The sequence below is a fragment of the Eschrichtius robustus genome, chromosome 12, assembly GCF_028021215.1.
Source record: "Eschrichtius robustus isolate mEscRob2 chromosome 12, mEscRob2.pri, whole genome shotgun sequence".
Taxonomy (NCBI): domain Eukaryota; kingdom Metazoa; phylum Chordata; class Mammalia; order Artiodactyla; family Eschrichtiidae; genus Eschrichtius; species Eschrichtius robustus.
Window position 1 is genome coordinate 91,380,559 of NC_090835.1, and position 26,980 is coordinate 91,407,538.

The 26,980-nt window shown below is 39.6% G+C and overlaps 1 pseudogene; it reads right to left on the minus strand.

Annotated features, from left to right (window-relative positions):
- The window catches only part of LOC137774119 (uncharacterized), an 802,702-nt pseudogene that overhangs the window by 726,509 nt on the left and 49,213 nt on the right, over nt 1-26,980 (minus strand).

Sequence of the window (26,980 nt, forward strand, 5' to 3'; positions counted from 1 at the left end):
GACCGTATTATTAAACCAGTTACTATGTGGGTCACTGGATTATCACCTCATGGGTAAACTATGGGGACTGGAATTATCAGAGGGATTTACATCCCAATTCTCAAGACTCATTGGTTGAGAGCTACTCCCATGGGTGTGCCTAACCTGCTGCACTGTGCACTGGCCACATAGCTTTCTGCAGGGAGTGGGGAGAAACGTCCTCAGGCATAGATGCAGACGACAGCATCTGGAAATTGCTGAGAGCACCAAGAAAGACCCAAGGGTCAAGGGTGAGGCACTGACAGAATCTGTTACACAACTAAAACCCAAATGGCCATCGATAGGAAATGGGTAAATTGTGGTACATTCACTCAAAGTAATACTATACAGTAGTGAAAATAAATGTACTACAGCCACATGCCTCACAAAACATATAGTGTTAATCGAAAAAAGTAAGTTGCAATAGAAGAAATACAATATAATTCCACTTTTTTAAAGGATTAAAACACACACAAAAAAGCAATGATTCCTTAGGATCACACACGTGTGTGGTGAAACTATAAAGGAACACAAGAAAATGATACACACAAAATCCAGGGTACTGAATTATTTAAAATATATTGAGACTTAAAGTTTATAATAATCAAGATAACCTTTTTTTTTTTTATTTTGAAAGACAAATTTGAATTGAAAAGGAAAAAAACTGCATCTGGAACACAAGTGAGGAGGCATGACTGGGGGTAAAACAGGATGGGTGCTGTTCTGTTAAGCTGGAGGCAGATGCACAGGTGGGTATTTTATTATATTTTATTACAAAAACACACTTTTTACATATAAAATATTTTTTCAAAGTATGAAGTAAAAGATATCAAAATGTTCACATGACTACCTCTGAGTAGAGGAATAATGGATTTTCTCTTCTTTTTTTTTTTCCTTACATCTTTATTGGGGTATAATTGCTTTACAATGCTGTGTTAGTTTCTGCTCTATAACAAAGTGTATCAGCTATACATATACATATATCCCTATATCTCCTCCCTCTTTTGTCTCCCTTGCACCCTCCCTATCCCACCCCCTCTAAGTGGTCACAAAGCACCAAGCTGATCTCCCTGTGCTACGTGGCTGCTTCCCACTAGCTATCTATTTTACATTTGGTAGTGTATATATGTCCATACCACTCTCTCACTTCGTCCCAGCTTACCCTTCCCCCTCCCTATATCCTCAAGTCCATTCTCTACATTGCGTCTTTATTCCTGTCCTGCCCCTAGGTTCATCAGAACCGTTTTTTTTTAAGCTTCCATATATATATGTTAGCATACGATATTTCTTTTTCTCTTTCTGACTTACTTCACTCTGTATGACAGACTCTAGGTCCATCCACCTCACTACAAACAACTCAATTTCGTTTCTTTTTATGGCTGAGTAATATTCCACTGTATATGCGTGCCACAACTTCTCTATCCATTCAACTGTCAGTGGACACTTAGGTTGCTTCCATGTCCTGGCTATTGTAAATAGTGCTGCAAAGAACATTGTGGTACATGGCTCTTTTTTTTTTTTTTTTTTTTTAAACCAGACCAGTGAGATCTACAAGTGGGGACCTTCATGATCTGGAAGCTGCTCACCTGTTCTGCTTCTTTTGCCAAGAGCAGCCTCTATCCGTCACCTCCAATTTCTTTTTTTTTAATTAATTATTTATTTATTTATTTATTTATTTATGGCTGTGTTGGGTCTTCGTTTCTGTGTGAGGGCTTTCTCTAGTTGCAGCAAGAGGGGGCCACTCTTCATCGCGGTGCGCGGGCCTCTCAATCTCATGGCCTCTCACTCTCATGGCCTCTCTTGTTGTGGAGCACAGGCTCCAGACGCACACGCTCAGTAATTGTGGCTCACGGGCCCAGTTGCTCCGCAACATGTGGGATCTTCCCAGACCAGGGCTCGAACCCGTGTCCCCTGCATTAGCAGGCAGACTCTCAACCGCTGCGCCACCAGGGAAGCCCATGACTCTTTTTGAATTATAGTTTTCTCAGGGTATATGCCCAGTAGCGGGATTGCTGGGTCATATGGCAGTTCTATTTTTAGTTTTTTAAGGAACCTCCATACTGTTCTCCATAGTGGCTGTATCGATTTACATTCCCACCAACAGTGCAAGATGGTTCCCTTTTCTCCACACCCTCTCCAGCATTTATTGTTTGTAGGCTTATTGATGATTGCCATTCTGACCAGTGTGAGATCATACCTCATTGTAGTTTTTTTTTTTTTTTTTTTGAAATGTACGTGCACTTTACTGTACATAAACTACACCTCAATAAAGTTTATTTTAAAAACATTTGGAAGCCACTGGTCTACTGGGTATGGGGGAAATAATCATTAGAGTTACAACATTTTGTTAAATCATATTGTTACCAAGGCCGGAGCCCCAGAATCATAACCCTGCCCCTCCCTTGAATAGAAGCTAATTACTCTTATTAAAGTTTCCGGAGGAAGCCTCCTGCTCTCCACCCGGGCGCCCCTTCACAATAAAGTCTCTTGCTTTGTCAGCAGGTGTGTCTCCTCGGACAATTCACTTACAAGTGTTAGACAAGAGTCCACTCTCAGGCCCTGGAAGGGGTCCACATTCTGCAATCATCTGTGATTTCTCCCAGAGACAGGAAATTACATTGCATGGATTTGCGTGATCTTATCTGTGTCCTGCCACCCATGTAATGCTAGACCGCTGGAGCAGATGGTATTCTGTGCTGATACCAGGAGGAGAGCTCGTGGAACCTCGGTCTATAATCATCCAAGGTTTGCTTCAAAACTTGGGTGGGGGGGCAGTGGGTGTTTCTTGTTCTGGCCAGCAGCTCACAGGTCTTCCAGACATTGGGGTTTATGGTCTTACAATGGGCTCACAGGGCTCCCCTGCCCACTTCAGAGAAACTAGCACCAGGCAGCAGTAAAGAAACATTTTTTCCCGTTTGTCATTCCTCTAGTTTAACTTGTTCATAGGCTGCCGTGTGCAGAGGCATTGCACCTGGCATTTCAGACCAGAGTTCCTGGTGCCAGATGGCTTCGATGGGCGGGCTCTGAGCCCCTCATTGTAGTTTTGACTTGCATTTCTCTAATGATTAGTGATGTTGAGCATCTTTTCATGTGTTTGTTGGCAATCTGTATATCTTCTTTGGAGAAATGTCTATTTAGGTCTTCTGCCCATTTTTGGATTCGGTTGTTTGTTTTTTTTGATATTGAGCTGCATGCACTGCTTGTATATTTTGGAGATTAATCCTTTGTCAGTTGCTTCATTTGCAAATATTTTCTCCCATTCTGAGAGTTGTCTTTTCATCTTATTTATGGTTTCCTTTGCTGTGCAAAATCTTTTAAGTTTCATTAGGTCCCATTTGTTTATTTTTGTTTTTATTTCCATTTCTCTAGGAGGTGGGTCAAAAAAGGATCTTGCTGTGATTTATGTCATAGAGTGTTCTGCCTACGTTTTCCTCTAAGAATTTTATAGTGCCTGGCCTGACACTTACGTCTTTAATCCATTTTGAGTTTATTTTTGGGTATGGTGTTATGAAGTGTTCTAATATCATACTTTTACATGTAGCTGTCCAGTTTTCCCAGCACCACTTATTGAAGAGGCTGTCTTTTCTCCACTGTATACTCTTGCCCCCTTTATCAAAGAGAAGATGACCATATGTCCATGGGTTTATCTCTGGGCTTTCTACCCTGTTCCATTGATCTATATTTCTGTTTCTGTTCCAGTACCATACTGTTTTGATTACTGTAGCTTTGTGATATAGTCTGAAGTCCGGGAGCCTGATTCCTCCAGCTCCATTTTTCTTTTTCAAGATTGCTTTGGTTATTCGGGGTCTTTTGTGTTTCCATACAAATTGTGCAATTTTTTCTAGTTCTGAGAAAAATGTCATTGGTAGTTTGATAGGGATTGCACTGAATCTGTACATTGCTTTGGGTAGTATAGTCATTTTCACAATGTTGATTCTTCCAATCCAAGAACATGGTATATCTCTCCATCCGTTTGGATCATCTTTAATTTCTTTCATCAGTGTCTTATAGTTTTCTGCATACAGGTCTTTTGTCTCCTTAGGTAGGTTTATTCCTAGGTATTTTATTCTTTTTGTTGCAGTGGTAAATGGGAGTGTTTCCATAATTTCTATTTCAGATTTTTCATCATTAGTGTATAGGAATGCAAGAGATTTCTGTGCATTAATTTTGTATCCTGCTACTTTACCAAATTCATTGATTAGCCCTGGTAGTTTTCTGGTAGCATCTTTAGGATTCTCTATGTATAGTATCATGTCATCTGCAAACAGTGACAGTTTTACTTCTTCTTTTCCGATTTGGATTCTTTTATTTCTTCTTCTTGTCTGATTGTCATGGCTAAAACTTCCAAAACTATGTTGAATAGTAGTGGTGAGAGTGGACAACCTTGTCTTCTTCCTACTCTTAGTGGAAATGGTTTCAGTTTTTCACCATTGAGAACGATGTTCCTGTGGGTTTGTCATATATGGCCTTTATTATGTTGAGGTAGATTCCCTCTATGCCTACTTTCTGGAGGGTTTTTATCATAAATGGGTGTTGAATTTTGTCAAAAGCTTGTTCTGCACCTATTGAGATGATCATATGGTTTTTATCCTTCAGTTTGTTAATATGGTGTATCACACTGATTGATTTGTGTATATTGAAGAATCCTTGCATTCCTGAGATAAACCCCACTTGATAATGGTGTATGATCCTTTTAATGTGCTGCTGGATTCTGTTTGCTAGCATTTTGTTGAGGATTTTTGCATCTATGTTCACCAGAGATATTGGCCTGTAGTTTTCTTTCTTTGTGACACCTTTGTCTGGTTTTGGTATCAGGGTGATGGTGGCCTTGTAGAATCAGTTTGGGAGTGTTCCTCTCTCTGCTATATTTTGGAAGAGTTTGAGAAGGATAGGTGTTAGCTCTTCTCTAAATGTTTGATAGAATTTGCCTGTGAAGCCATCTGGTCCTGGGTTTTTTTGTTTGTAGGAAGATTTTTAATCACAATTTCAATTTCAGTGCTTGTGATTGGTCTGTTTATATTTTCTATTTCTTCCTGGTTCAGGCCTGGAAGGTTGTGCTTTTCTAAGAATTTGTCCATTTCTTCCACGTTGTCCATTTTATTGGCATATAGTTGCTTCTAGTAATCTCTCATGATCTTTTGTATTTCTGCAGTGTCAGTTGTTACTTCTCCTTTTTCATTTCTAATTCTCTTGATTTGAGTCTTCTCCCTTTTTTCTTGATGAGTCTGGCTAATGGTTTATCAATTTTGTTTATCTTCTCCAAGAACCAGCTTTTAGTTTTATTGATCTTTGCTACTGTTTCCTTCATTTCTTTTTCATTAATTTCTGATCTGATCTTTATGATTTCTTTCCTTCTGCTAACTTTGGGTTTTTTTTGTTCTTCTTTCTCTAGTTCCTTTAGGCATAAGGTTAGATTGTTTATTTGAGATTTTTCTTGCTTCTTTTTTTTTTTTTATTAATTAATTTATTTATGGCTGTGTTGGGTCTTCGTTTCTGTGCGAGGGCTTTCTCTAGTTGTGGCAAGCAGAGGCCACTCTTCATCGCAGTGCACGGGCCTCTCACTATCGCGGCCTCTCTTGTTGTGGAGCACAGGCTCCAGATGCGCAGGCTCAGTAATTGTGGCTCACGGGCCCAGCTGCTCTGCGGCATGTGGGATCTTCCCAGACCAGGGCTCGAACCCGTGTCCCCTGCATTAGCAGGCAGATTCTCAACCACTGCACCACCAGGGAAGCCCTTTTCTTGCTTCTTGAGGTAGGATTGTATTGCTATAAACTTCTCTCTTAGAACTGCTTTTGTTGCATCCCATAGGTTTTGGGTCGTCGTATTTTAATTGTCATTTGTTTCTAGGTATTTTTTGATTTCCTCTTTGATTTCTTCAGTGATCTCTTGGTTATTTAGTAGCATATTGTTTAGCCTCCATGTGTTTGTATTTTTTACAGTTTTTTTTTCCTGTAATTGATATCTAGTCTCATAGTGTTGTGGTCGGAAAAGATACTTGATATGATTTCAATTTTCTTAAATTTACCGAGGCTTGATTTGTGACCCAAGATATGATCTATCCTAGAGAATGTTCCATGAGCACTTGAGAAGAAAGTGTATTCTGTTGTTTTTGGATGTAATGTCCTATAAATATCAATTAAGTCCATCTTTTTTAATGTATCATTTAAAGTTTATGTTTCCTTATTTATTTTCATTTTGGATGATCTGTCCATTGGTGAAAGTGGGGTGTTAAAACCCCTACTATGATTGTGTTACTGTCGATTTCCCCTTTTATGGCTGTTAGCATTTGCCTTATATATTGAGGTGCTCCTATGTTGGGTGCATAAATATTTACAACTGTTATATCTCCTTCTTGGATTGATCCCTTGATCATTACGTAGTGTCCTTCGTTGTCTCTTGTAATAGTCTTTATTTTAAAGTCTATTTTTTCTGATATGAGAATTGCTACTCCAGCTTTCTTTTGATTTCCATTTGCATGGAATATCTTTTTCCATCCCCTCACTTTCAGTCTGTAGGTGTCCCTAGGTCTGAAGTGGGTCTCTTGTAGACAGCATACGTACGGGTCTTGTTTTGCATCCATCCAGCCAGGCTATGTCTTTTGGTTGGAGCATTTAATCCATTTACATTTAAGGTAATTATCGATATGTATGTTCCTATTACCATTTTTTAGTTGTTTTGGGCTTGTTTTTGTAGGTTGTTTCTTTCTCTTGTGTTTCCTTTAGCATTTGTTGTAAAGCTGGTTTTGTGGTGCTGAATTCTCTTAACTTTTGCTTGTCTGTAAAGGTTTTAATTTCTCCGTCGAATCCGAATGAGATCTTTGCTGCATAGAGTAATCTTGGTTGCAGGTTTTTCCCTTTCATCACTTTAAATATGGCCTGTCATTCCCTTCTGGCTTGCAGAGTTTCTGCTGAAAGATCAGCTGTTAACCTTACGGGGATTCCCTTGTAAGTTATTTGTTGTTTTTCCCTTGTTGCTTTTAATATTTTTTGTGTTTAATTTTTGATTGTTTGATTAATATGTGTCTTGGCGTGTTTCTCCTTGGATTTATCCTGTATGGGACTCTCTGCACTTCCCAGACTAGATTGACTATTTCCTTTCCCATATTAGGGAAGTTTTCAATTATAATCTCTTCAAATATTTTCTCAATCCCTTTCTTTTTCTCTTCTTCTTCTGGGACCCCTATAATTCGAATGTTGGCGTGTTTAATGTTGTCCCAGAGGTCTCTGAGACTATCCTCAATTCTTTTCATTCTTTTTTCTTTATTTTGCTCTGTGGTAGTTATTTCCACTATTTTATCTTCCAGCTCACTTATCAGTTCTTCTGCCTCAGTTATTCTGCTATTGATTCCTTCTAGAGTATTTTTGATTTCAGTAATTGTGTTGTTCACCACTGTTTGTTTGCTCTTTAGTTCTTCTAGATCCTTGTTAAATATTTCTTGTGTTTTCTCCATTCTGTTTTGAGATTTTGGATCATCTTTACTATCATTACTCTGAATTCTTTTTCAGGTAGGTTGCCTATTTCTTCTTCATTTATTTGGTCTTGTAGGTTTTTACCTTGCTCCTTCCTCTGTAACATATTTTTTTGTCGTTTCATTTTGTTTGTTTGTTTTCTTGATGGGTGGTGCCGTATTCCTGTCTTACTGGTTGTTTGTTCTGAGACGTCCAGCCCTGGAGTTTGCAGGCAGTTGGATAGAGCCAGGTCTTTGTGCTAAGATGAGGACCTCCAGGAGGCCTCACTCCAATTAATATTCTCTGGGGTCTGAGGTTCTCTGTTAGTCCAGTGGTTTGGACTTGGAGCTCCCACCACAGGAGTTTGGGCCCGATCTCCGGCATGGGAACCAAGATACCGCAGGCTTCGTGGCGTGGTTAAAGAAAAGAAAAAATGGAGCAGTACAATATGAAAGAATAAAAAACAAAATAAAATCAGAAAGTTAAACAATATATTAGGAAAAATAAAATTATAATTGAACAACTGCAACAAGGCAAAGAAAACCACAACAGAAAAAAGAAAAAAAAAAGGGGGGGGGGAGGCACAAGCCAAAAGGAGTGAACAATAACAAAGTATAAAGAATAAAGTAAAATTAGAACCATAAAAGATTCATTAGGGAAAATAAAAATATAAAATAATCAACAATAATGAATCAACAAGGTAAAACAGAACCCCAATCTAAGAGAGGAAAAAAAAAAAAAAAAAGCCTTGGCTATGGGGGCAGAGTTTAGGTGGGGGTGGAACTTAAGCAAGGGCGGGACCTAGGTGGGTGAGGGGGTTACGTTTGAGCGCGGGGTGGGGCCTAGGCTCAGGACCTGCTCGAAAGGGGAGAGGCAGCATGTGCAAAGGAGGGCCTCCAGAGTGTGGAGTTCCTAGGGCCCTGGGTGAGGGTGTATGGGAGGGGTTTAGGCCCAGCTCATTGGAAGGGGTCTCAGAGGAGGTCTCTGAGGGTAGAGGTGTGGCCCTGTGTTGGGGGGGGAGGGGCGGGGCTTGGGCTCTGCGCTTCAGGAGGGAGGCTCCGAGGGCAGAGGATGAGGCCCGGGAGCCCAGCAGGCGTCCTGGTGCCCAAGTGGACAGGGAAGGCCCTGGCCCGGTTCCCTTCTGTTCCTTTGCGCCCCTACCCCACCGTCTCCCCCATCGTCACTGGACCCCTAACCGTGGGTGGGTCCCACTGCTGTAGGAACCCCTCCCCTCCCCTAGCCACACCTCAGGGGTGCCATCCCAGAAGTCTGGCCTTTACTTTTGCTCCCCCTTCCCTCCCTCCCACTCCCTCAGGACCCGTGCAGCTGGAGGGGCCCTCGGTGGGCAGAGGATCAGGCCCGGGACCTCAGCAGGCTCCCGGGGGCCCAAGTGGGCAGGGGAAACCTGGCCACGCTCCCTTTTGATCCTCTGCCCTCCCAGTGGTTCCCCAATTTCCCTCTTCGGGTGTGGGATCCCTTCCCCTCCCCCCAGCCACCCCTCAGGGGCGCCAGTCCTGTCCCACCTCCACTTCTCCTCCCCCTTCACTCCCCCCATGCCCCCCGTCCTACCCGGTCGCTGGGGGTTCCTCCCATCCCCTTAGGTGTCCGTGGTCCCCCACCGGTTCCTGGTAGGTGCCCTAGTTGTGAGGAGACGCAAATTCCGCGTCCTCCTGGTATTCCATCTTGACTCTGCCCACCCTTCTCTTTTATATACTTTTCTGTGTTTTCTACAATAAACATATATTCCTTTTATATTAATAAAACAATGTGAAATCAGTTGTGCCCCCATAAACCCCCTTATCTCCCAGTCCTAGCTCTACCCACCTTACATAAACAGCCAACCTAGGAAAGCAGAGAAATCAGTTACTTGATTCCCTATTGTAGTTATTAACTTATACAGAGATCCCTGGTTTGCTAATTCAGCTACAAATTTACATTTGCCCACAGGCATTAAAGTAAAAAAAAAAAAAAAAAAAGTAGGCCAATTCTAAAATAAATCGTCTGGTAGGCAATTAAAAACTTGATAAAAATTGAAGGGATGAGAGAATCAGAACACTACAGGTTAAATCCTATTATAACAAATTTCATATGATTGTTTCTATTCTCCCATGAAGGAATTTTGAGTTGGATTCATGTTATATCAAACATTGATTAAAGCAACTGAAATATTTAAAATATATTGGACAATATATTTAAAATAATTGCAATAACAATTTTTATTTTGAAAGAAAAAACTGAAAGGGGGGAAAAAGCTGCATAATCTCCATAACTGTGGATTATGGGATGATGAAAGCTTCAAGATGCTTGAAATAACCAACTTGTGTATTCATCAAATGCCTTGTGTGTTTTGTCAAACCATAAAAACTCAAATCATTTCTGCTGCTCTCAGAAGTTAGATCTATCACACAAGACTGTTTCCACTCTTTGAATGCAAATTTATAATCAATATCAACCATCCTATCAATGCTAAAACAGAATAATGTTCTCCAAGTGTTACAGGGACTAACTACTATATTCACTACTAGAATCGAGTGAATTTGTGATAGCCTAAAATGTATTTGTTCATTCGATTAGCACAACCATGTTTTGATGATGCTCTGGTTAGGATGTCTTTCTTTAGGACTCCAAAATCATTAAGGTTTATGTATTCATAATCTAAGAGGCCTAAGTGAACAGGCTGGAGGGCCCCAGGAGCACTTAAAAGCTAGTTGGGAAGAAAAGTGCCTGCCTAAATAGCTTTTGTAGAGCAACGGACCGTGAATCTCCTTTGTGAGCTCAGATAAGCTTGGACTTCAGACCCTCGTAAACTCCCGCCAACCCAGACAACAATATCTGCCTCTGCGAGTTTCTAGCCTTGACCCCAACAGCCCATTCCATTGACCCTGTTCCTTTAGCGTGACTGTGTATTACAAAGGTTGTGCAGGAATGTTTCGTGCCCTACAGCCCAAAGCTCTCTTAACAGCCATGCTTGGGAGCAGCAATACAGACTTTGCACCAAATAATATCTGCAGGAAAAGAGGTGAGAAAAGGGAAGAGAGCCTCAGATTTGGAGGCATGACAGTGTGTACTTGGTAACGATGTACCATTTGCAAATAACAGCACACACATGATGCTAAGAATCCAAATTGAGAAAAATCTTGTAACCCACAAAGGCCGAAAGATGAAAAATCAAGTCAATCACAAAAATAACCAGTGTATTTCTTCTACAACATTTTACTAAATCTCTACGCCATGTATTACTTTCTGTTTAATAAAAAAAGAAAAGAAAAATATTTTCTGGTTTTCCAATATAAAAAACCAACTTCAAAGGAGCTTTCTAAGTACCATAAGGTAATATTGTCACCCAGGCAATTTCAAAAGGCCTTTCAAACCACTCTCAGATAACTAATCTGTTATCTGGCAACTCTTATGAGAAAACACCTTTAAAGAGTTCATAAACAATCATTATCTTTAAACAGCATCCTTAAAAACTAAACCCCCTGGATAACATAGATTTGTTTTTCAATTTTACCTCCCTCAGACTCTACTTCAGAAGTCCCTCTCAACCTTTTTAATTAAAAAAAAAAAAAAATTAAAATCAAAAGCTAACAACAAAACAGGTATTACAACAGATTCTGTAAAAATTCACCTACCAAAACTGGGTTTGAAATAATATCCATGAATCCGGAGAAAAGGCAAAGAGACAGTAAAAGTATACAAGCTTAATTGAGGAAAAATCTTTACATAATCATTTACTTTTCCATTTTAATTAAACTTGAATTCCAAACGATGCTGAGTTTATTAACAAGATAATTCTTTATAAGTCACTACTTAGCAGGTTCCATAAGAATTTTATGGTCTGTCAGTATCACATGGTGGAGAGTAATCTAAGAATTTAGTGAGTCAATAAAATAAAAGTCAATCACAATACACCCACACTGAGAACTCCTTTGCAGACTTGGAGCCTGGCTGGGGGGTGGGGGCAGGGTGTCAAGTTACTTTCAACAACACCAGTTAAGGCAAAAGCTTCAGCACTGAATATTCCATTTGCTCTTCAATCTACCTCATCCCGCCCCCGGCCCTGAACCAACCAACAGTCAGCTCCATTACGTAGAGTACATATTTCAAGAGTTGAAGTTAGAAATGTTGAGAGCTAGAAAATATTCACAGATCACATAACTACTTATAAATGTCAGATAACCAAAATAAATTTTGAGTCACCAAAATTCACTATTTGCTAGAATGCTCTGTTTACGCCAGTAAGCTCTGTTGACTACATGCTATTTACAAGGCAGCCTCCACTTCCAAGCTAAGATCTCTACCAAAACACAATGTAAGGATTCCAGACTTCCAATGTCCTGAAACAAATGTCCTATTTAGGTTCAACATAAATGAGTGACAGTGTGTGTACACATATGTGAAGACGTGGAGGAAGAAATTAAGAAGAAATTCTTAATTCTGTTAAGAAGAAATTCCCTGGAATTCAACATGAGGGATTTGGAAATTCAGGAGGCAGTTCAATCTAGTATGAAGCATCGCATAAGTAAGAAGGTATCTGAAAACACGTATCTTAAAACTCTCCATATTCTTGAATAAAATATAACTTTAAGGTGGCAGAAATCAAACGATCTGAGAATTATAACCCAATTTTCGGCACTCTAAAGCTGGGTCATATTTTAATTTTTCTAGCAATATATTACTTTAATATTTACAAAAAAGGAAAGCTAATCAAGTAGCTTAACTCAGGATCTTGATAGTATACAGAGAAATATTTCTGTCAAAGAAGAAAATAGCCCTGCCTGGCTCTTTCTCCTCTGAAATTACACTGTTATTGACCTCTCCTCTTCTATAGAGGAGGTTTACCTGGAAGGCCAGAATGGCATTCACTGAATATGTGACTAATTCCCACTGCATTAGCGTTAATGCAAATCTGGCAACTGCTACAGCCATTTACACTCACACCCTCTTTTACACAACTGCTATTACTTGTGCTAAAAACTCAGCTGTCACAGCTACATTTTTTTCTGAGTAATAATCCCTCTAGTAGAGTCACTGAAAGGCAACGGCAGAACAACCAAATGTAGAGGGCATTGAGGGTTGAATAAGCCCATTGTCTGCTTTGGAACAAGAGGTCTGTATTCATGATGAAACCAGAGTAAAAACTGAAGCAGAACAAATACTTAAAATTCAGAAACAAGTCAAAAAGTAGCTGAAAACCCACCCAAATTTTAAAACTACCATTTCTATGCTTGGTATCATTTTGTATGATTCCATTACAAAATAAAAATGTGGAGATGATATAAATTTATGAGGGCAGCTCTTTGATATAAGTAGTCGTTGTTTTTTTCAATTTCTCCTGAATATTTACAATGTCTTTTGGGGAAGTAGAATATTCTTCCTATTTTAAAAACCTCTAAAGTGAATTGGAGGTTAATCAACTTATTAAGCACTCAGTTTTACGCTTTGCCCAAAGATATAAATCATAGTAAAAGAATAATATTATTTTATACTTATATCTCTCTGTATAGTTTATTAAGCAGCTTCACCTAAATTACCTTCCTTAATCCTTATAACAACCCTGTGAAGTAGGAATGATTGGCCTATAATATAGATAAGAACCTTGGGACTCAGTGTAGAAGGTATTTGCCGTGTTTTCTGACTGGCCAGAACATTTTGAACACCCTTGATGCAGCTGAGTCATTTTTGGCTTTTGGGGTCCCACTTTCCCAAGATAGAACCTAGGAAACTCAGCTCTCCAGCCAACTTTGCAGCTAGGGTGATTTCAGCACCACTAATTAGATTCAAGATTGCAAAACTGGGATCCACATGTGAGCAACTGGATGAAGGGCGCTACATACTGGTGTGGACTCGATTTGCTTTTACTGGTCAGGATGGCAACAGAGGTGTCCAGGTTAGGGGGCCAATGCTGGTTGCAAGGCTGAGTTCCCAGAGCAGCACTACTGCTGACAGTGCTTGCAATAAAGCAGATTTCCTGGCAGCAGTGCAAACCACGGCATCCAGTGCTCAGGGGGGAAAATCAGGGGGCAACAGGTTCCTCTCTGGGCCAGTTCTCTGGCATGGTTTTGGACATTGTTCCTGAAATTTTAGCTGTGTGCCTAGTTCTTCAGCCCTCCCATGGAGGCTCTCTCCCACGAACTTCTCAATATCCTTTCAGTAAGCTTCATTTCTGCTTCATTTTCTGTTGCTTGCCATGAGGGACCCTGACTCTTTAGTGAAGTTGGCACACAACAATCATTCTCTTTGGAAAGTCTTCTCTGGGCAAGGAATCTTTAAGCTGAGTCCAGAGGGATACATGACATTCAGCCAAGCAAAACTGTGGGGAAAGTGGAATGGCAACCTAGGCAGAGGGTCTAGAGGTGCAAAGGTCCTGTGGTAGAAAAGATGACCAATGAGTCATGAATGGGATGGGAAAGAACCTGATGAAATGAGGCAAATAGATGCGCAGAGGCCAGTGCACAGGGCATGGTAGGTTTTGCTCACCTGTGGCCCTACGTGTCAGATTAAAAAATGTCCTTACGTAGCCAAAATAAAAGCAGGCATAAGCAACAAATATTCAAAGTTTTACCCTGAGAAGCTTCAGAGTAAGACTAATTAGTACCCCAGATACAGAATGGGCTTTCAAACATGCAAAGACAGTGATCATCTTCCCCACATATATTTTCTTTTCCACATTAAAACCATCCCAGCTTCTTCAGCTGTCCAAGTAATATCCCAGCCATAATAATCTAGTGGTGAACACAATGGATTTCGACTGAAAAAACCTGGATTTGAGCCCTGATGCTAGACTTACTAGATGCACGATCTTAAGGAAATCACTCACATTGTCTGGGAAGGTTGCCCACATCCATAAAATAACAGATGATTCTGCTGCCCTTCATATCTCATAGAATTGTTTTAAGGTTCAAATGAGCCAAGAGATGCAGGAGCTCCATACAACACTAGGTATTGTTAGCGGCGAGTAAACTGTAATGATGATACCAGTGGTCATTGTTGCTATAGTATGGTCTCCTAAAGGATAAAGAGGAATGTCAATATGCTGAAGTTCTCAACATTCCTAATGTGTCCAGAACTGAATATATTATAATGTTTTAAAAGTAATTTGTCACAAGATTAAAAAAAATTAACGATGTGAGGTGATGGATGTTAACATATTATGCTGATCATTTTGCAAAATGTACATCTATCAAATCATTACGTTGTACACCTTAGACTTATACAATGTTACAGGTCAATTATATTTCAGTTAAACTGGGAGAAAAGAAGTCAGTGCTGATCAACATCAGCATGATGCTCTATCCTTTTTAGAGCCTCCTTACTAAGTAGTAATCTTCAGTGAAAAGTTGCTCAGAGAACAGCATTGAAAATAAATGACCTGATAATAATAGTTGGGTATTAAGAGTTTTCTATGTGTCAGATAATGTGCTAAGTGCTAACAAAAATTTTTAAATTACAATTAAAAAATTAAAGTAGTTTAACCAATGCAAGGTTACTTTGTGATGATTTATCTTTCTAATTCTAAACTATTTCAGGGTAAGTTGACATGATTTTTTTGGCTCTCATGGTTTTGACCTCAAATGAACTCACAATATAAAGGACATAAACACACTAGGATAACAGATTATTATAAGAGGCAAACCATCATTTTCAAAAGGACGTCTTTGTCTTAGTCATCTCTGTATCTCTGGGATCTAGTGCCAGTGCCTAAAACACATTAGTCAAGCAATAAATTTTTGATGACTGATTGAATACACATATGATGTACAAGCTGCCATATAAGAGCACAGAGTTTATGAAAATAAGTATTTTATTATAAAATAAAAATAAATCTTTTATACATATTAAATTAAAATAATATAAAAATTTATTATAAATATTAAAAATATTAATAGTGAAAGCTAACATTTATGAACACACTTACATGGTCCTAGACACTTTGCTTATTGCTTCACGTGGATCAACTCAGGTAGTAACTAACGGCCAGGGGAGGCCTGGGAAGATGTCACAGGAGAAGTGATGAGTTTTTAAGGATGACTTGGCCATCACAATTAAAACAAGGTCATGTTTATCTTCTTCGCCTGCATCTAGCCAAATTGTTCCCCAATGTGAGTTAAAGATTACTTGATAAATTACGAATTCTTAGAAATCAATCTAGTTTGGCCACATATGCAATCAAATCCATGATAACCAAGTTTAAAACAGTTCATTTAATTTTGAGTATACTTGACCACAGAACAGAATGGAGATGGTGGATTTTAAATATTATTAAATTAAATTACTTCTTTGCCTTCTACATTTTCACTAATCAAGGAGCTCACACTGTAAAGCCCAACAACAACAACTCTGGGACTCACAAGCTTAAAAGGAAACATCAGAGATCTGAGTAGACATTTTTCTAAAGACATACAGATGGCCAGCCGGTCCATGAAAAGATGCTCAACATCACTAATCATCAGGAAACGCAAGCCAAAACCACGAGATGCCAACTTACACCTGTCCGATGGCTATTATCAAAAAGACAAAAAATAACAAGTGTTGGTGAAGATGTGAAGAAAAAGGAACCCTTGTCCACTGTTAGTGGGAATGTAAATTGGTGCAGTCACTATGGAAAACAGTATGGACTTTCTTCAAAAAATTAAAACTAGAACTGCCTTGTGATCCAGCAATTCTACTTCTGAGTATTTATCTGAAGAAAATGAAAACACTAATTTGAAAAGATACATGCAACCCAATATTCACCACAGCATTATTGATAATAGCCAAGATATGGAAACAAGTGTCCATTGGTGAATGAATGCATAAAGAAAATGTGGTATATATACAATGGAATATTATTTAGCCATTAAAAAAAGAAATCTTGCCATTTGAGACAGCATGGATGGACATTTATGCTAAGTGAAATAAGTCAGAGAAAGACAAATACGATATGATCTCACTTATATGTGAAATCTTTAAAAAAAGAAAAAGAAAACAAACTCATAGACATAGAGAACAGACTGGTGGTTGGGAATGGGTGGGTGAGGAGAATGGGTGAAGGGAGTTACATGTCAATCGTACCTCAATAAAAAAAGAAGGGGGCCTCCCTGGTGGCGCAGTGGTTAGGAATCCGCCTGCTAATGCAGGGGACACGGGTTCGAGCCCTGGTTCAGGAAGATCCCACATGCTGCAGAGCAGCTAGGCCCTTGCGCCACAACTACTGAGCCTGCGCTCTACAGCCGGTGCTCCAAGATGAGAGAGGCCACCACAGTGAGAGGCCCGCGCACGGCAATGAAGAGTAGCCCCTGCTCACCGCAACTAAAAAGAAAGCCCACGCACAGCAACGAAGACCCAACGCAGCCAAAAATAAATTAAAAAAAAAAAAAGAAATGTATTTCCAAAAAAATTAAAAAAAAAAAAGAAGGAAATTTCACAGACTTGTCCAAGCCATTCCTGCAACATATGAAAATCTATCATATTAAGAAAAAAATATTAATAACTTACATGACATTCCACAGCCCACCTCAGAAGGACATTCCAATGTTTAACAACTCTCCCAATCAGACTGTGAGGAAAGCAATTTTGACCCGCAGTCAAAGACGTGGGCATAAGTTTCCAGATGGCAAAATCATCTGTAAGTTAAAAGAGAACATTCAGCCAATGCTTAAACATGGAAGTTGATGAGAGTATTAAGAAATGATAGCAAGACTAAGACAATGTCGGGAAGAGAAGCCGTTCCAAGAACTGTCTAATTCTATAAACTGATGCCCAACTATTCAAGTTTATTCAGAACCGAATCTGATCATGCCCTGATCTTCCCTTACATTTTAATTAAGATTAGTTGAGCATGTAAATGAGTCTTGAGCATAATATCCTAGGGTGAACAAGACTGGAAAGAATCAGAATTGGTCCAGCAGAGAAGGAAAAGTGGGGAAAGGCAATCCGTGGGGAGTCTTCGATCCTCAAGGTGAGGGCACCAGAAGGTGATTAAGGTTTGTGGCATTAAGAAGTCAGCTGGAAGTACTTTCCATTTAGATTCTTCCTTGGAAGGGTGCCCAATCATGATGAAGGCAAGGAAATGCTGCAAGTGTGAGCAAAACTTTTATATAAGCATTGTTTTCTTTCTCAATTCTAATCTGCTATCTTCCTATTTCTGCATCTGGATATCATGCCTTTGAACAATGAAAAACCTAGCGATACGGTCTTGACTCATAATTAACTTGTTAATGAGGATATCCCTGTATTATATTTTGCCTAACTTGTGCAAAACTTGTCATTCACCACTTTGCAATCTTTTTCATTCATTTTCTTCCCTGTTTATTCTTTCACGGTTCCTTGTATATTGTGTTTAGGTGAATGTATGTGTGTATCAAATGTGTAGATACATGCAATCTAAACCAAATCTTATTCTAGTGATTTAAATTTAAGTAAGCACAATATTAAGTACCAGATCTGCAGACTACTGAACTGAAATATTTTTACTGTTTCAGTGTCCAGATTTTCACAATTACAATTGTTTTCAAACTTTAAATATCCTTAATTTTCCAGGATTTTCCCCCCAAGTCATCATTTCCTACTGTCAATATAGTTTTAAGCTTCATAAAAAGATCTATCTGTAAGTCACAGTCTCCTCTATCTGCAAATCAACATCATCCATAGGCCATTTATTTCTAAAAATAACTTCAGTTAATATTTATTTTATTCATCACTTTAGGTAGTTGAGCTAAAGTACAATACTCAGAGCCCAAAGTCTGCAATCTGCAGAGAACCAATTTTGTCTCCGTACAATTGCTTCCTGCCAGTGGACTGCGGGGTGGGGGTGGGGGGGGACAGCCTTGGGAATTTAAATGACCGAGTTACCCAGGGAAAGCAACCTTATTTTTAGTAAGGGCGGGGGAGGGGAACGTTGATTTAATTTATTTTACTGCCTTCGAATCTAGTTGGAAAGGAGAAGCAAGAGTTGATTAATTAGCTTAGCAAATTCAGTAAGTTGTTTATTCAGTTGGGTGAATTAATGTTTCCCCGAATTTACTTTAGCTTTATTTTTTGCTTTCAAATCTATCCACTAGGTAAAATGTTAAAAGCCAAAAACCCTTCTGTCCTCCAGCTCTTGCAAATATCTTTTCACATGTTAATTTGATCTTTTTGTGATTGGAGGCAGACAGATTTCACAGTTTCACCCCCTCCTCTTCTATTCCGCCAATCCCAGCATATGGATAATACACATATAGATGACAGAAAATTATAGATAATAGAAAATTGACTACACTGCTCTATCCTATTTTTTAGGCTTCTCAGTTTTTAGCATTTCTCTTTTCCTGCTGACTTTAGTTTAAAATTTTATATCCACCCAATATTAAAACCTAAAGGGAAATAAAGGACAGCATATTTTAAGATCATCAGAAAAGAATTATGACAGCAAATTGCTTTATTAAAAAACAGTCGTTAAATGTCTCAAATTTTTGCTAGTTTTTCCTTCTTCCTTCTCTTAATGACCTGTCTTTCTTAGGAAGTTCCTTTCATCTGACTTGCTCCACAAAATTATTCCTGATTCATTCGTTACTGAGATTTACGGGAGTACAGCTGTTCAAACAAAGTGCTGGCCTATGAAAGCCTGGGAAAATTGGGGAAGATAATCAAATTAAAATTCCAGCTATACATTCTTTTAACAGAGCGCAATTTTGATTTTTTATATTTAAAACGTATTAAAAAGGGCAAGCTCTGTAGCATCGAAGACTACATTTTTCCATTTAATGACCGGGATGACATGTTCAGAAAAAAAAAAACCTATTTATTCAGCAACACATCAAATGTGCTTTTCTAGAAGAGATTTTTTTTTTAATTAAAATAAATTGAAGATCCAAGAAAATAGGGGCTTGAGATCCTAGCAGTTGGAGACCACTGGAAAATTTCTGACTCAAAATGCCAGGCATAAAATACGAGTGCTGGTGACCTGTACACAAGAGTGTTGGGGGGGTTCTGATAAACATCAGACACCACTGGTTTTCAACCAAAGGTGGAACTGGAAGAGCTTTTAATCCAGAGGCTGCAAAATCACCTTCTCCGAGGAAGTTTACATCTCTCTAGTTCTGTGAAAATGAAAATGATTATAGGATCACAATCTCCTACGAGGCATATGCTCCTGGCCTTGAAGTTGAAAAGCAGAGACAGAAAAATCAAAATGGGAGTGCTTTCACGCTTCTGAATTTATTCCTCTCCTTTCTCATGCATCTATATACATTGACGGAGCTAGCAGAGAATGTAAAGGTTTCCTAGATCAATTTAATACTTTTTGAATTACACTGAAAAGAATGCCCACCCCCGTGTATAAGCATTATATTTCCTAGATCAAGAAAGAGCATCCTCTTCTTTCTAGCTGCCCAAAAACCCCACCTCCAGTCAGTCGCCAAGTCCCATTTAAAATCTACCTCCTAAATATCTTCGGACTCCAGCCATGTTTCTGCATTCCTACAGCCTCTCACCCAGTTAGGGCTACTGTTATCTCCCAACCAGACTGCGGCAGAAACCTCCTAACTGGTCTGCCTTCAACTTTGCCTTACTCCATCCATTCTTCACACCAGCTAAACCGATCTTTCTAGGAAGCAAATCTCCTATTGCCATTAGGATAAATTCCAGACACCTGAACATAGTTCAGATCACGATCGGGCTCTGAGCAATGCTTCAATCCAATGTCTCTGCTTCCCGACACGCTCCACCGTACAGCCAGGCTAAGTGCTTTTCATTCTCCCCAAACTCTCTCTCACACACACACACACACACACACACACACACACACACACACACACACACACACACACACTCACCCTGGGCTTTGGCGCATACTCCTACAAATGCCTGCAGCATCCCACTGTGCCATCTTCCCTCTTAAAATTTAACCTATAAGAGTAGCACTTAGGGGCTTCCCTGGTGGCGCAGTGGTTGAGAATCTGCCTGCCAATGCAGGGGACACGGGTTCGAGCCCTGGTCTGGGAAGATCCCACATGCCGCGGAGCGACTGAGCCCGTGAGCCACAATTGCTGAGCCTGCGCCGTCTGGAGCCTGTGCTCCGCAACGGGAGAGGCCACGATAGTGAGAGGCCCGCGCACCGCGATGAAGAGTGGCCCCCACTTGCCGCAACTAGAGAAAGCCCTCGCACAGAAACGAAGACCCAACACAGCCATAAATAAATAAATAAAAATTAAAAAAAAAAAAAGAGTAGCACTTAGTAGGTGCTCAATAAATACCTGCTATTGGATCAAGGAATGAACAGGGTGACAATGCTACTAGGTATATGACAAAGTGGAGTTTCTTGTTTTTTTTAAATTAAAATTACTTGTCAGACTCTGAATAGGGGGCCAGAACATGGAAATCCAGTTATGCAGGTTATACAAGTGCTGGATCTAATGTAGTTTCCTCACCCCACCAAGTGCAAGACAACCTAGATTCAGTATTTGATTGTTCTCTGTTGCTCCTATTTTATTTATACCACTGGCCACTACTCTTTGATGTCAGTCCCATACAAAGTCAGTTTAGAAAGGACAGTGCTGATTACACCATTAGCCTAACTCAGATCCCAAGTCAAAATGCTAAAATGAAAAACAAAGTTCACCCTTATTATTTCTCTTAATTCTAAGCAAACAAACTTATATTCAAGAGTATCTCCCCACTTTCTAAAATGATTCTGCAGTAATTTGGCAGTCAGCCTGCCCTACTCTGAATTTTGTTTAAGGTCCCCTGATAATTTGTTGGAGTGTGATGAAATAGTTCCTCTGGCCAATTACAGCCTCTGTTTACTATTTACCCCAGGCAAGAACTGAGATCTGGGTGTAGGTGTTTACTCTAAAAAAACCGGTAGTCAGAACTGGCTTCCCCCCATTCAAAAGCACCAGTGCCTACAAGAGAAAATCCAAACTACTCTGTGTGGGAAAGGAGGCGGGTTTAAAAACACTTCTGGAGCGTCTACATACCCGCTTTCCATCTCATCCCAGCCATGCCTGGCCCTCGCACCCTCTGCTCCAGGTATACCACTCAGAGATCTCCAAACCTTCCTCTGTGCTTTGCACTGGCTCTTTTCTCTGCTTGGAATGTCGCCATTCCAGTCTCATTCCTCACTCTGTCCTGTGCCTGGCACATTCTTCCCACCCACAAGCAGAATCAGTTAGTCCCCTCTTTGTGCTTCCTTTCCTAACCTCTCTCAAGCCACTTAACACATTAGATATTGCAGTCACTACTCACGTATCTGTCTCCCCTACCAAGTTGAGAGCTGATTATAAGCAGATGCCACATCTTACTCATGTTGAGATCCTTGGTGTAGAAAATAATACCTAGCACATGGTAGTCAATGAATGGTAATTTAATGAATGAACCTGCTTCACCCCTGCCCACAACTGAGACCAAACAACAAAATTATCAGAATCTGACTGCAATTCCATCCATCATGATTCTGTACATCATAAACAGCAACGGAAAACCAAACATGCAAGGACTACATTTTACTTTCTATGCAGACTTTGGGTAACTTACAAGACTAATCGTCATAATGACAAGCAAATAGCTCCGCCTCTGACAACATAACTTTGAATTGTTGTTCCAACTGGATAAGCAGTTGGAGACAATTCAAAAGAGAATGTTTAGAGATTTTAAGTGACACTAACCAGCCTTTTTACTATTTGTTCAGCAACTATTTGCTGAACACCAGCAACATGCTCGGCTTGCTTTACTAGTAAAAGGACTACCAAGTGGTGTTAGAAAAGATCCCTGACCTTAATTTAAGGGCTTTTCAGTCTGGCAAATGAACTAAGGCAACTATAAGGCATTACCTATAGATGTTATGTAAACGGTATAAACAGGGGATTATTGGCATTTACAGGAGGATGAAGACAAGTTTTTTGTTTTATGGGCTTTTACTGTATATGGCTGGTAGGATGGTAAATGTGGCCTAAGATTTTGGCTCCTTTTAGGTGAAAGTTTGCACAGAGTTTGTTTAGTTGCAGCTCTCACCATAGCAATTCAGGAGCTGGAGAGTAAAGGTGCTTCTACCATGAGGAGAAAGGAGGACAGGGAGGCCTCCAGCTCTTCTAGGTTTTTACCCCATCCTAGGTGGTTTATCATTGAGATGCCTCGAGAGAAAAGCATTAAATCCAATAAGCTTCAAGATGAAACTCTGACCCAAAACTCATATCCTCCCAGAAGATACCTAATGAGGACTGGCCTCTTCCACTCCCAGAGCTAATTCCTCAGTCACATATAGGAGGTCCCTGAACATATATCACAGGGCCATGTCCTTGCCTTCAAGGATTTCCATCCTTCATTCTCAAGGTCTAATGTGGCTGTAAATATTTACTTTTATTTGTCTTCATTGTATTTGTTATTGGAAATCCCCATGTTGAGTGTATGTTCCAAGTTTTTTCAAAAAAGAAAAAACTAAATCACTAATTATGCTTTCTAATATTTCTCTAGTTTCATTTCTCACCATCCAGCATCCCCAGGATACACACTCTCAAAGTCACGTTCTTTTTCTACCACACTCTGTAAGTGTGGCTTATAGCGCATTCGCTTGAAATCTAGAAATCTCCAACTCACCTACTGTCTCATACAACCGCAAAAGTCCACCTTGCCCTGGGGACCGCACAAATAGCCAGTGCCCAAAGCCAAGTATATTCAAACTGACTTTTGATATTTCAGAACAAAGGATTCATAACCAAGAGTTCAGGGATGAATCCACCATTTGAAATTGCATGAGAAAATCTTATGTGTACGTGAATATATGGATTTTTTCTTGGGGCTAGGTTCCACTGCTTTTAAGAAATTCTCATAGGGACCTGACACACACACACACACACACACACACACACACACACACACACATATACACACACAGACTCCAAAATACATGATATCCTGCTGGTTTGGTAAAGAACACATTTTTGTATACAAATACAACACAATTTCCATTTGTCTAATGAAAAGTGTCAACATCTTTTCCCATGCCTTTTCAGATGAAATATGATTAAAATATCCATGTTAGCAAGCGAGTGCCAGAACACGAAGATCTTAGGATAAGAGGCAGCAAAGAAAAAGAACAAAAGCCCCCAAATTATTTATGCCTGAAAAACTTGAATCATGAAAAACATAAGCAAAAAAGAAAGTAGGTCATTGTAACTTGACATTCAGAAATAAGCAGCAGCATTATTCCTACTGGCCTATAAATCACCCTCCAGCCCTGAATTTCATCACCACCCTACGAAAGATTATTGAACTTCCTCAGCATTTCTCAAACACCACATCACAGCTACAGAACAACAGAATTGTGTCTGCCAGCTCATCTTCTAAAACATTGGGGGACTTCCCTGGTGGCGTAGTGGTTAAGAATCCACCTGCCAATGCAGGGGACACGGGTTCAAGCCCTGGTCCAGGAAGATCCCACATGCTGCAGAGCAACTAAGCCCGTGCGCCACAACTACTGAGCCTGCGCTCTAGAGCCTGCGAGCCACAACTACTGAGCCCGCGTGCCACAACTACTGAAGCGCATGCGCCTAGAGCGCCATGCTCTGTGACAAGAGAAGCCACCACAATGAGAAGCCCGCACACCGCAATGAAGAGAAAGCCCGCGCGCAGCAACGAAGACCCAACGCAGCCATAAATAAATAAATAAATAAATTTATTTTTAAAAAAAAAACATTGGGAAACAACAGTAAGAACAAACTACCCACATTTTATTCCAAAAATTAACAATAAAGTGGTAAGAGTTTCTATGAAAATAAGTGTTTGTTTATTTAATGTATGAGGCTAAAATAGGTCTTGACCTACAACATCATTTATATGGCATAGGGTACCTCAAAATAGTAATATGTATGTGAAGGGCCCATTTTGAATCTGTCCTCAATTTTGATCTGACATAACCAGTGGAGAATTTATATGCTTTCATTGTTATAGTTCTCTGACATCCTTTTCTGAATGAATCCAGATGGAAGTGTCTCTCTTCTGGTTCTCTGTTACTTGCTGCTGCAGTTTCCATCTGTTGTGCTAAGATCCATCCCTTATTTTAGTCTGGACACTGAGTAACCTTCATTTCTTCACACTTCCTGGTCCCTTCTTAATAGCTCCATGTAGGAATTGCTGGCTTTGCTTCCAACTTATCCAACACTTCTTTCCAATTATTTATGTTGGTGACACAGTCTTACTCACCAACTGTCCAGGGTCACTACTCAGAGGCACTTGATTTGAAAAAGCATTCAGTTTCCCATCCAATATTTTGGTAGCTCTACAGCTCCCCACTTCAGCTCTGCCATGTTAGCGCATTGTGGAATGGAACTAGGTTCTTACATTTTATCTGAGATTGTCTTTAACACCCACAGGCTTGAGTTGGGTCAGCGTCGGTTCTCAAGTCTAAAGAACATTAATATCAACAACAATGCTCAAAAAGTGAGCACTGATATCACAAAAAGGACACAATCCCAGATCTGCCATTTATTATCAGTGTGACATTTGAGCAAGTCTCCTAACCTCTCTGAGCTTCACTTTCCTAGTCCGTAAAATAGGGAGAACACCACGTTCTTCACAAGGTTGTAAGGATTCATTATGACGATGTATATGAGGCTTAGCAAAGACACTGCTGCCCCAAAGCCACTGCTGGCAAGTGTCAGGTATTTATTTATTCTGAGAGCAAAGTCTTAATTATCTGTTTATAAGATTGAACATTAGCATGAAATTTTCATCTATTTTTTTTATTAGGGGAATGGAAATAATTTACATATTAAGAGCAAGCAAGCATTCCTCTGCAAAAATTCAAAGGCATATTGTGACAAGTCTCTGGTCTGCAGAAACATTGAACTCTTCTGGCTGATTCCTTCTCCTAATTCTGGTTTTGCTTCCCTCTCTCACTATAAATGAAAATAGCACATGGGAAGATGTTCTGTAATCGCTACCTAGCAAGGCGACAGCAACTAATAATGACCCTAGAGGAAGTCTAAGGGCGAACCGGCTGCTACTCCTAACCTCTTGACAAGACTGATTAAAGATTTAAATTGTGGCACCCGTGGAAGAAACACACATGTGGTTTTAAAATATCTGAACTCCATTGCGCTGCTCTTTGTAAAATCCATACAGGCCAAGGAAGCTGACACACTCAATAGAACACATGGGCCTCCATTGTATCCCAGACCCCTCCAGGTATTTTAAGCACTAGAATCAAAATACACAAATAAAAACAAACAAAAGCCCACTATCTGCTCCTGCTCCATCTTACCAGAAAAAAAGAAAAAATATATATATTTTAAATAAGTCTGTTGTAGGATGAATGTGGACTTTTTAGCCCATTCAGCAGGATTTTTCACTGAGCTGCAATGCAATAGATTTATTTTGTCATCGTCCAAAACAAACAATTGAAGAAACTCAGCCTAGCGCAAAATCCCCAGGAGAAGCAATCTGCAATTTAATTAGTGAATAATGGAAGCCACTTAAATACAATTCTGGGCATTTTTAAAAGTAATATTTGAATAGACATCTGCTGCATGTACTAAGTGTTTAGGCAAAGCATAATAATCCCTGATCTGATGAGCATGCCCAAGGTTATGAACAAGACTGTCTGCTGTTAGGGCAAGACCCATAATTTAAAACAAAACTCCAGAAATTTACCTTCTGGACACCTACCCCATCACTACCAGAAAAAGAGATAGATAGATCAGGAAGGAAGGAAGGAAGGAAGGCAGGAAAGGAGGGGCAGAGGGAGGGAGGGAAGGAAGGAAGGAAGGGAGGGAGGGAAGGAAAGAAAATACTAGTCACAGTCTTTTGAAGTGCAGTATAGTGGAAACAGAAAGGATTTAAGGGCAAAGGCGTTAAGCTGGAATTCTGACTCCTTCACTACTTCTTTATGACCACTTCAACTCCTTCATTTATAAAATGGGAATATTAATGTCTACCTCACATGCGTTTTGAATATTAAGTGAGAATATTTATAATAAAGCACCATATAAATGTTAACTGAAGATGCTGAAATGTTGAAGAAATGGAGAATACAAATCTAATTAGTCATATGTCACTACTGCACCTTCAACCATAACAACTTTACTATTTCAGCTTTATGGATGTATTTGTATAGACAATACATTTTACCATTACCAGAACTTCAGTTTTGCAAGAAAAGAGATCTGGAGATGGATGGTGGTGATGGTTGCACAATGATGTAAATGTACTTAATGCCACTGAACTGTATACTTAAAAATAGCCATGATGGTAAATTTTATGTTATGTGTATTTTACCACAATTTTTAAAAATTAATTTAAAATATTTACCATGATATAAAACATCAACAAAACAAAAAGACAGCCTACTGAAATGAAGGAAAATGTTTGCAAATGATATAACCAATAAGGGGTTAATTTCCAAAATATTTAAACAGCTCATACAACTCAATATCAAAAAAACAAATAACCCAATTAAGAAATGGGCAGAGGACCTGAATAGACATTTTTCCAAAGAAGATATACCAGATAGCCAACAGGCACATGAAACAACGCTCAACACCACTAATCATCAGAGA